We start from the raw sequence: 10179 nt of genomic DNA, 5'->3' as shown, positions 1-10179 counted from the left end.
TGCTACAGGCTAGGTTTGGATGGTATGTACCGGCACGCAGTCTGCGTTCCTCAGCAGCCAATTTGGCAATTGTTCCAAGGATTAAAAGATCTACAATGGGGGGATGAGCTTTTGGCATAGCTGCCGCTCGCTTATGGAATAGCCTTCCCCCGGAGCTGCGGCAGATACAGGATCTGCTGCTGTTTCGTAAGAGAGAAAAGACCTGGCTCTTTCCCAGAATTTAATAGACGGCCAGTTATTTCCTGCAGTGCCTTCTTTTCTCAGTCTACTGTGTCTTAGCACCAGGATTCCCTTAGGGTTACAGAGCGCTTTACAAATATAAAATACATACATACATACTATACCACTTATCACCAGCTGAAGAGACATGCAATACCTGAAACGCTCTGACACATGAAGCTGGCCACTGGGAGGACTACAATCTAGTCCAGCACTGCAGGTCCCAATTAGCTACATCCTATGTGTGCCACTTCACATCTCACAATGGCACTGACGTGTTTGTACAACTTACCTTTTTTCCCAAAGCTTTTTTTCCTGAATTTTGATCTAATGTCCTGTATTTTTGTCCTGATTTTTGACCATTTGTCCTGAATTTTTACACTCACTGTCCTGAATTTGCACCCATGCCAGTTGGTCATCCTGCTCAGGAGGGTAATAATGTACTATTCCTACTCCAGTCAGTGCATCAGTAGGGAAAGTGTTGGACTCAGGAGGGGTAACATTTACGATTCCCACTCCAGTCTTTGCAACGATAGGGAAAGAGTAGGACTCCGAAAGGGTAAAATGTACTTTTCCAACTCCACTTTGTGCAACAGTAGGGAAAGCACTTCCCTTCAGACACATATCTTATTTTAAGAAAAGTATTATTTAAATAAAATTATAAAACTATTAACTTAAAATTAAATATAAACATTAAAAAAACTATGAAACAAGAAAATAAATCTACACTTTTAAGTAGTCTGAGAAAAAAAAATTTCAATAAATATTTCATTAAGGTCCCACGCTATTGCCCCACATATTGCGAGCAACGCACATTTAGCGTATATCTAAATAAAGACATTATAATAATTGCACAATTTACATAATTAATTAGCAATTAATTAATAATAAATAAATATTCTTTAAGTAAACACTTAATATTTAATTACCTTTCTACCTATACACTTACAAACCCAACTTACACCTAAAATGTAAATTAAGATAATTTCACAATGTACATAGATAATTAACAATTCATTAATTCATAATTTATCAATAAATAATATTTGATCAATTATTACTTAATTAACTTCCCACCACTATACCCCTACAAACACAACAGCCAAACCTAAAATATACATGAAAACATTATACTAATTACCCAATGTACACATTTAATTAACAATGAATTAATTAATACATTATCAATAATTAATCAATTAAGATTTAATTCAGTTCCCACCCTATACCCATCTAAACCCAACAACCCACACTTAAATATAACATAAAAAATATGTATGCAATTTACATACGTAAAAATGAAATAATTATTATTAATTAAAAACATTATAAATGAATGAAACTTCATTAACTTCCCACCCTGTACCCCTATAAACTTTACAACCCACTACAACACCATAAATTACTATTTTACAAATTAATTAGAAATATAATAACTTAAAATTACTAACTATACTTAAAAACATTAACAACAATTACACAAGCAATATAAAAGAAGCACAATTAAAATATTATTTGAACACATAAAGAAACTCAAAAAATTGATCTTTTTGTTAACTATATTTTTGCACATGATATTTCTGTGTCACGATATTTACAACTTGATATTTCTGCTAGTTACGTTTTTTAACTTGATGTTTTGTCTGAAAACCAGTGAGTATATTACATATGTATATAATGTTAGCAAAACTAAAAGGTTTTTGGCTAACACTAGATTTAACAAATGATTGTGCAAAGATGCTTAGGCATTATGCTTTTATGATAGGCTAATGCATCAAAGCAGCAGCATTTCCTAAAAAACAGAAAGCTTGAGCACAATAAATGTTTGTGCTCAGTAAATATCTCAAAGAACATAGATTGGCTAACAAGATGACTACTTAAAACCCCATTAATGAAATAAAATGGAAAACAAATAAGTCAACATAACCATCCTTAAAATGCTTTGGCCTCGACAGCCATTATTTTCTAATAATGATAAGGTATGAAAAGAGCAGGAAAATCAGTGGCTAAAGCAAGTGGCATAAAATCCACTCTCTGATGACATGATGTTATCTAAATAGCTAAAGCTGTTTATACCCACACCTAAAAGAATTACCATGATTATAGAAGGTACTATAAATTGTCTGGATGGCCATGTGACTTTGGACAGAGTTTTTGCCCAACTTCAAGTTGTGTTAAAAATGTGCATTTTGAGTGGTTTGCATGCAAGAAGGAGAGTACTAAAGCCAAGAAATCGTAACAGTACCACATCCTGAACTTTGCCCAGCTAGCATGTGGCTTTCAAAACTGGTGTGGAGAGCAGTTTGCACCTGGCTGTTTCTAGTTCATCATGGAGTCAGAACATGGATGGGAAATTTGGAGAAAAATTTCGAATTTCAAAACCGTTGGACCAAGTTCCTGATTGAAAACAAAATTTTACGTTCAGAAATGAGCTTGAGATTTTGTAATAGATGTATAATGGTGCTTATCAGTGCTACAGACCAAGTTGAACAAGGTGCCGACACGGTTCTGGGACATGGGTCTCATCACAGCCAAACGCCTACTCACCAAACATTGGAAGGCTGCTACCCCCCGCACATCCGACACTGGCACACATCCTTCATTAATTGGGCACGGGCAGAGAGTGCAGTGCTCTGCCGGGAGGAATCAGCGGGCCTCCGGAAGTTCCCTATTGCACAGGCTTGGGACGCTTTCCTTAATTCCTTTCAACGAGCTTACCAGGAACGTGAGGCGCACTGAGATGACGTGACTAGCCGCTGCTGCACAGACACGAGACGTGCCGGAACACTATGACCCTCGCCGCGCCCCCCTCTTTCCCCCCCTTCTCCCCCCCTTCTCCCCCTCCCTGTCTGGCTGCCACTGCACCCATGCCATTATTAACACTTTAGCTTCTCGCTCACCCGCTATGGCCGCAAGCGCACCACACTGTGCCCATGCCCACGTGCTCACTCTCCCCTTGATCACTCTCGCCACCCACCCCGCCACCAATGACAACTCACTGCCCTCCCCCCCGAACTTGCTAACTACAGACCTCTCATCACATACCACGCTGCCAACACTGCATTTCTCTCACTCCCGCCCCGCTATTACTCCACAGTTGCGCTTATACCTATAGTTGTTTACTCATCGGTCATGTCCCCCGACCGAACCCTATATTGCCATAGACAGCGACATTCCACATACAGTGACACTGCTACGGGACAACGCATGCCTTACGGCATGAAGCACTCCTGACGAGACAACATCAGGTCCTCCCCTGTACACGCACACTGCGCGCCATGGTGAGGACGAATCCCCCCCCTTACCTGACGCTGAAGGATTGACCATGGGAACAAACTTGCGCCACTGCTGTGTGCACCCTCATGACTACTACTGTGAGACGCCATGGGTATTAGGCTGACGAATATTCCAGCCCTGACTGTAATGGCCATGCTCTGCCATCACCAGCGATGCGAGCTCATTTCCTTGCTTTAGTGAGCTATACTACTATTCACGCGCTCACTTCATAGCGACCCTCCACATATAGAACTTTCAATCCCTCGCAACCTATCCACACCATACCTAGTACTTACCTCTGTCACTGCACACACTTTGTGGATATAGGTTGCTGCCCGAATATTACAAACGTCACGGACGCGCTGGCGAGCCTTCATGACTTATTGCAGAAAATGGGAAAATGTATGGACCTACTTCTCCATTGTGCTAAGTGCTATACTATGTCCGCATGCTCTCCTTACCCTACGCCGCCGGACCCCTGGGTTGTCGGCTGAATGGCTGTGTCATCTTAACCAATACTCCCTGTTTAACAACCATTGCGGCCGGCCCTATGGGTTGTAGGCTAAATGCAGTGTGAACACGAGATGGACTGTCTAGAACAATAAAGGTCTTTCATAAAAAAAAAAAAAAAATCAGTGTTACAGACCACAGTGGGTGGGTGAAAGAACAGGGATGTTATCATGATGGACTTTTCTGATGCAGTGCAGAACCAAGAGCCTGTTTTATGCAGCGCGAGCATACATGGAATTCATTTAACCCCATTTTTATGTTTCGTCTGCACAGCGATTGCGCTGTGCTTGTGAAATCTCTTGTAAATAATATATGTTTAAAGGTGGCTCTTACCAGTTCCCGTAGCCAAACTAATGAGTTCATTCGCTTTTGTTTGGAACTTTTCCTTTTTGTTAACTTTCCATGGCTGCACACATTTACAATACTTCTACCGAAACTGTTCACAGTGTTTAAGCACCATTCACAGTCAGGATAAAAACTCTACCCAAGGAAAAGTCAGACAGCTTCTAACAGTAAGCGGGAATGCTTGTTTTTTATTGCTTAGTTGTGTAAAGCAGATGTGTTAGCCTTAGAACGTTTGTGGCATTTCCTATTCATGCTCCAGTACCTTTTATTTCACTTTCCAGGCATTATCGGATTGAATATTTCAACTTAATCTATTTGGTCATTATGATCAAATTCTAAAGGTTGTAATAAACATTGCACGTTAAAAATGAAGTTAATATACAAGACGTGCTATATATTACTGCTAAACAGGCAGCCACAAGTGCAGTTACCTTGCAGATAACAGGGTCATGATTTGAATGGTGCAGCAGCACTGAGCCCAAAAGTTGTCAGAGCTCCTCCAAACGCATAATATTGCTATATTTGACAACTAAACAGGCATTTACAATTGCAGTTTCCTTGCAGTAAAAAGGGACATGATTTGAATGGTGCAGCAGGTGCAGTGGCACCGGGCCCAGAAGCTCTAGGGGCCCCACTAAATGCAGAATCTTGCTAAATGTTACTACATAAAACAGGCAAGCACAAGTGCAGTTATCTAGCAGGCCCTAGGACCATGATTTTAATGGTGCTGCAGGTGCAGTGGCACCGGGGACAAAAGATGTTAGAACTCTTCTAAACACCAATTGTTGCAATATTTAACTACTAAATAAGCAGTCACCAGTGTAGCTACCTTGCAGGCACTAGGGTCATGATTTCAATAGTGCAGCAGGTGCAATGACACTGGGGAATAAAGTCCTGTGAACCTCTCTAAGCATCAAATATGGAAACATTTTACTAGTAAACAGGCAGTCACCAGTGCAGTTACCTTGCATACAACAGGCTCATGATTTGAATGGTGCCGCGGATGCAGTGGCACTGGGCCCAAAAGTTGTCAGAACTCCTCTAAACACATCATATTGATATATTTTCATACTATACAGGCAGTCACAATTGCAGTTACATTGCAGTTAAAAACAGGCTTGATTTAAATGGTGCATCATGGGCAGTGGCACTGGGCCCAAAAGGTGTCAGAACTCCTCAAAACAGCAACTATTGCTAACATTTTACAATTAAACAGACAGCCACATGTGCAGTTATCTAGCACGCACTAGGGTCATGATTTCAATATTGCAGCAGGAACAGCAGGTGCTGTGGCACCGGGAACAAAAGTTCCAGGCACCCCAATAAATATCTAATATTGCTATATTTCATTCCTAAACAGGCAATCACAAGTGCAGTTACCTTGCAGACAACATAGTCTTGCACAGGGCCCAAATGTTGTCAGAACTCCTCTAAAGTCTAAACACCTAATATTGCTGTATTTGACTACTAAACAGGAAATCACAATTGCAGTTACCTTGCAGTTAAAATTGACTTGCTTTGATATGTGCAACTGGTGCAGTAGAACTGGGGCCAAAAGCTCTAAGGACCCCACTAAAAACCAGATTATTGTTAAGGTGCACTACTAAACAAGACAGTCACAGGTGCAGTTATCTAGCAGGCTATAGGATCATGATTTGAATAGTGCAGCAGGTGCAGTAGCACCAGGACCCTAAGCTCTAGGCACCCCACTAATTACTTAATATTGCTATATTTTACTGCTAAACAGGCAGTCACAAGTGTAGTTACCTTGCATACAATAGGGTCATAATTTGAAAGGTGCAACAGGTGTGGTGGCACCGGGCCCTAAAGTTGTCAGAACTTCTCTAAATACCTAATATTGCTGTATTTTACTACTGTACAGCAGACACAGTTGCAGTAATCTTGCAGTTAAAAGTAGCTTTATTTGAATGGTGCAGTGACACCAGAGCGAAAAGCTTTAGGGACCGAACTAAACAGAGAATATTGCTAAATGTTACTACTAGACAATCACAAGTGCAGTTATCTGGCAGGCACTAGGGCCATGATTGCAATGGTGCTACAGGTACAGTGGTACCGGGGCCAAAAGTTGTCAGAACTCCTCTAACCACCAAATATTGCTATATTTTACTACTAAATAAGCAGTCACAAGTGCAGTTACCTTGCAGGCACTAGCGTCATGGTTTCAATGGTGCAGCAGGTGCAATGGCACTGGGGCCAAAAGCTCTTGGAACCCCACTAATCACGAAATATTGCAATATTTTAGTACTAAATAGGCAGTGACAAATGCAGTTATCATGCATTTACTAGGTCCATGGCTTGAACGGTGCAGCAGGTGCAGTGGCATCGGGGCCAAAAGAACTCCTCTAAACACATAACATTGCTATTACATCAATTAATTCTATGTTGTCCCTCTTTCATTAAATTTTTTCAAAAAAGTTCAGTTACTTACCCACACTATACCAATAGTAACAGCACAATATATTGCCTTTCAGTACAGAAACAAGGCATAACACTTTAATAGACTTTCTGTAACTTATATTATACAACTAATCAGCAAGCCACAACTTCCCAAAAAAACCCAGCTTAATATTAATTAAATAAATAAAAGCTAATGAATTTACCAGTGCTTGTTCTCTGAGTCAGTGCTTTATTTTCGGACGAAATAGCGCAGAAAGATATATATGTAATCCTTGCTCACTATTTCCAAGCTGTATTATCTAAAAATGAACACTAGCTCATTAAAATGTCGGTTTAAATGAATTCACTTCAAGCCCAGAAGACACAATAAACTGGCTCTTTGCTCTGCGCCATTAAAGCCCCAAAAATACGCCCCAGGATTAATATTTATTTTTTAGAAGCCGGTGTATATACAAGACCTTAGATATAAAATCGTTGCAATTTTGAGGAGTGTTGCATAGCCACCCTCTTTTACAATGAAAAGCCCATACCATAACTTGATGGGCTTTGCTGGCACAGGGCAGAGCCGAGCTACTGTTTTATGCACCTTAAGAGCGTAAAGTGAGTTCTGAGAACCCAGTGTTTCTCTAAATTAGTACTGTATTTTCACAGTACGGCTCAGAAACAGAAATAGGCAAACCTTGCTTACTGTTTCCGAGCTGTGCTGTCTGAAAACAGAGCACGAACTCCGAGAATCAAGGGTTAAAAGAAATCACCTAAAAAAGCTGGCGCATGAAACAGTCTCTGGGCTCCCGCACTGTGCCTATAGCTCATAATAATACAGTGCATTTCAGAAACCCTGTTAAAAATGAAAGTACCTTTTTTGCAACTGAAGATAGAAGCGGCAGAGGTGTTGCCTCCAGAGTCAGCTCGCTGTGTGCATAATTTCCTGCTCCGGCTCAAAACTTATCCAAACAGTTGAAAGTATTGACCTCGAATCAACTTCTCGCTGCTGTTTACAGACTAGTCCTCAGGCAAAGAACTCGGAGCCAGCCAGGCCTTGGCGGCAAAGTCAGATTCATCACGTTGCAGTGTAATTAGGGCAGCCATTATACACCAGTTAAAGGGGTTTTAGACAGATGGAGCCTACAAAGGCTGCCCTTCTTCCTTTATCGTCAGCCTAACATACATCTCCCTGCTTCTCATGTGAACTGCATGTTGGTTCAAGCCGGAGATGGGGTTGCCAACCGGTTTACTGGAATGTTCTGGTCGAGAGTAGCTCAACAAAAAAATAACATCAGGAAATTCATGAAAATCCCAAAATATTTTCTCCTTGTGAATATAAACTTAACGAAACAAACTGAAGCCATGACATGTATCCACATCACATCAATTCAATTCAAACTACTTGCCAACTATCTGCAACATCTGTTTGCAATCTAAAACTTAAGGAGGAAACAGAACTTCAGAATCTTGTGCGGCTCCAACTTTCTGAGCTGCCTACTCGAATAGTGCGACGTCTTAAAAACCTCTGTTAATCCCACACAAAAACTCAAAAGTTAACCGTTTAAGGTCTATTTTATCTATCACTGGCTTTTCCTATTCTCACATTCCTAAGGATCCCTTTTTTTTCATCCTCAAAGAATTCATCCCCAAACACCAATTCGTTCCACTTCTTCATTCCTCGACTTCTTTCAAACTACCTTCGCCCCTGCCTTCCCTCTTACATAAAACCAACTCCAACTGGTTTCGTCTCTTTGTTTAATACTGAAATTAATGTAAGTTCTAATGTATTGCTTTATCTCCTACCTTATTTTAAACATATTCTGTCCACCACAATATTGGAACTACAGATGCCTACCCGTTTTCCCTATGTAATGTACATTAATGCCTTTCATATGGGGAGTTATGCTATATAAACATGTGAAATGAAATAAATAGATAACATGTCCAAAGCATTGTTTAAGCTTTCTCGACTACTCCTAAAACAAATTTAAAGCAAAAGTAACCTTGGTGAATTAAAAAAAATCGCATTGACGATTTTACACTAATTATTATTTGTATGCCAGTTCCTGGCCCTTCAGGAGCCCAAAACATTTGTAAAATGGCCAGTACAGAAACTTTACTGGAAAGAGGCTCACGTGTCTAGCAAAATTCTTACATTTTAGAGGCTCAGGCTTAAGTGCTCAGCAAATCTTGCATTTGCTTTGCATTCTGGGACGTGTAGTGCTGAATTTATAATGAAATTAAAAGGACAGTAAGTCCTATAAAACAAAGGGAAAAACCTGGACTGGCTGAGCTATTCATGCATGGATCGCTGTTAAATTTTTATAAACAGCCAAAATGACGTCACTCAATATGAAGGGCACTACCATTGTAAATGGCTGTTATGTGGCTTTATTCACAATTAAGCTGAATACTGGCACATAGTCTGTCTTGTTTGCTGTCCCGAAATGTAAGTAACAGTCTAACAGAGCAATGCCGAAGTTGGTTGACCCCAAGCTCTTTTAAGTTTATTTCTTTATTTCGGCCGACGGCCATAAAAGACACACATATATACATTCATTAACTCATATATCATAACAAAATACGTGCATCAAATCATTTAGGACAATAATTTCAATAATAAGGTGCAATTTAGCAGGGAAGTGCAGTTTTTAGCAGCAAGGTTCACTATTTGAAATCAATCCATCTTCAAAGCACCTGTCCCAATTTCTTTCGGGCAATAAAACCCGAGTGAAGAAACCTACTGATACTGAATACAATGAACTGTGCAGTATTGGTTTTTAAGATCCTGTATGCTGTAAAACACGATCTAGTTCCTAAGAGAACACACATAGGTTTGAGCCATCTTTTTCGAGCTTTCAGGTATGCTTTACATATAAACAACATATGGACCTCATTCTCCTTACATAAGTCTGAGCACATAGGACATCTTTCACTTGTACTATTAGGACAATCCAGTTTTTTATTTGTCCAACGCTCGATGTTGGAATTCAGCATGAGGTTCCCATACCTGAACTTCAGGAAGAGAGTCTTGGCAAGAGGAGGCTCTATTTCGTCCAGGAAGGATTCAAAACACGGTTCACTTTTGAAGGATAAAAAATGTTTAGTTAGGGTGCCGATTCTACTGTCATGAACATGCCTGTTGTTCATAAAGCACCAATATGCTCTTTTTACCGTGATTTTAGCAGAGGCTGGTAAATTCTCTGGGTTTTCCCAGAACGAACGCAAACCCAGATTATCGAACCATTTTTTAACATGACCGAACCACCGAAGGGAATTGAAAGAATCTAAATTCAATACTTCTTGAAGACCATTCCTGTAATCTATCAGTTCTGGAGTGGACCAAATCCTTATCCAGAACATTAATGGTCTTATAATATTTAGGTGGTCGGTTCGTTTGAAATTCAAATCGAGCTGGAGAGGTAT

The sequence above is a fragment of the Lissotriton helveticus genome, chromosome 9, assembly GCF_964261635.1.
Source record: "Lissotriton helveticus chromosome 9, aLisHel1.1, whole genome shotgun sequence".
NCBI classification, from domain to species: domain Eukaryota; kingdom Metazoa; phylum Chordata; class Amphibia; order Caudata; family Salamandridae; genus Lissotriton; species Lissotriton helveticus.
The sequence above is the reverse complement of the archived record's forward strand: the minus strand, read 5'-3'. Positions refer to the sequence as shown.